The following is a 1,325-nucleotide window of genomic DNA, read 5'->3' on the forward strand; positions in this document are numbered from 1 at the left end:
CATGCACATGTCTTTGTGTGTGTGTGTGTGTGTGTGTGTGCATGTGCATGCATTAGAAAAAGACAATATATTGCACATGATGAATAATCTAAATAAGAATGCTAGAATATTAGGATGGAAGCTATGATGTACCACTCTACCCAAGCATACGTCCCCCAACTGCTAAGAGTGTTGGCAGATGACCACTATCAAATGAGCTTTCCAAAATTTGCCTTCAGCCAAATGAAGCTGTACCCCAATGTAGCAGCCAATATCACCCTGTACCCCATGTTCAGCCTGTATTCTTTGGCAGAAATATAGAGGCCAGTCCATGTGGAAGAATATAGAGGCCCAGCTACATTTCTTCACTGTTGGACAATTCCAAAGGGTGGGCACAGCTCCAGATCTCCCTGAAGGTCAACTAAGATTTTTGTGCTATGACTGTTTCACAGTTTAATTCCTCTTTCTGCCTAATCATAGTTCCTTCATTTTCCCGTGGGTGATGATTACTAGGGTGCCCCTAATAATTTCCTGCATACTAATCTGTATCTCAGAGTTTAATCCCTGGAAACTTGACCCAAGATAATTGATGTCAGAAGTAGTCCAAAGAAGTAGACTCTAAAATTAGATTTTTGAAGTTAATCATCTAATGTCTGACTGGCAATAAAAAGATCAAAATTGTTGGTAGGTGGTTATTATCCCTGTGGTGATCCTGATAGGAAACTAGTCAAAGAGAATGCATTGGTGGGAGCAATACCACAGTCATTTGAGAAGTTAGGAGGAAGTCTTTATTGTAGGACTATGGAATTGGTTGGCTGTCGCTGGGTCAATGGACGTAGCAGAGAAAGAAAATGAAAGGCTTAGGGTGTGAAATTAAAGCTAAATCTGAAAACAAGAGGTCTCTTTTGGCAACATGTAAGAGTCTCATCTTCTGTGGCCAGAGGGCAGAAAAAATTGAAGGCTAGGAACTTAATTATAAGGATAACAAAGCTCCAGAGGAGGGGGAATTCTCAACTACAGCAAGTTGGTTACACAGAGATTAAGACCCTGATTGAGAAAGAATGACATCCTCAGAAATGGTGTGGGGACACTGGAAAACCTTAAATTGCTGTATCCTTGTGAGCTCTCCAGGTGGGAAAGAGTGCACACCATTTTCTCTTAAAGCCTAGTACTCCCCTTCTTGAAGGAAATGTTACCATAGCCCCTGACTTGCAAGAGATGAACACTCCATTCACAATCTGCTCCTATTTCACCTCCAGGACATCAGAATAATAACTAGAGTTAATTGACCATGATGTACCACATAGATCCTCTACCCAGGCATACATCCCCCAACTGCTGAGAGT

The sequence above is a fragment of the Herpailurus yagouaroundi genome, unplaced genomic scaffold (genome assembly GCF_014898765.1).
Source record: "Herpailurus yagouaroundi ecotype Mexico unplaced genomic scaffold, PumYag 139, whole genome shotgun sequence".
Lineage (NCBI taxonomy): Eukaryota > Metazoa > Chordata > Mammalia > Carnivora > Felidae > Herpailurus > Herpailurus yagouaroundi.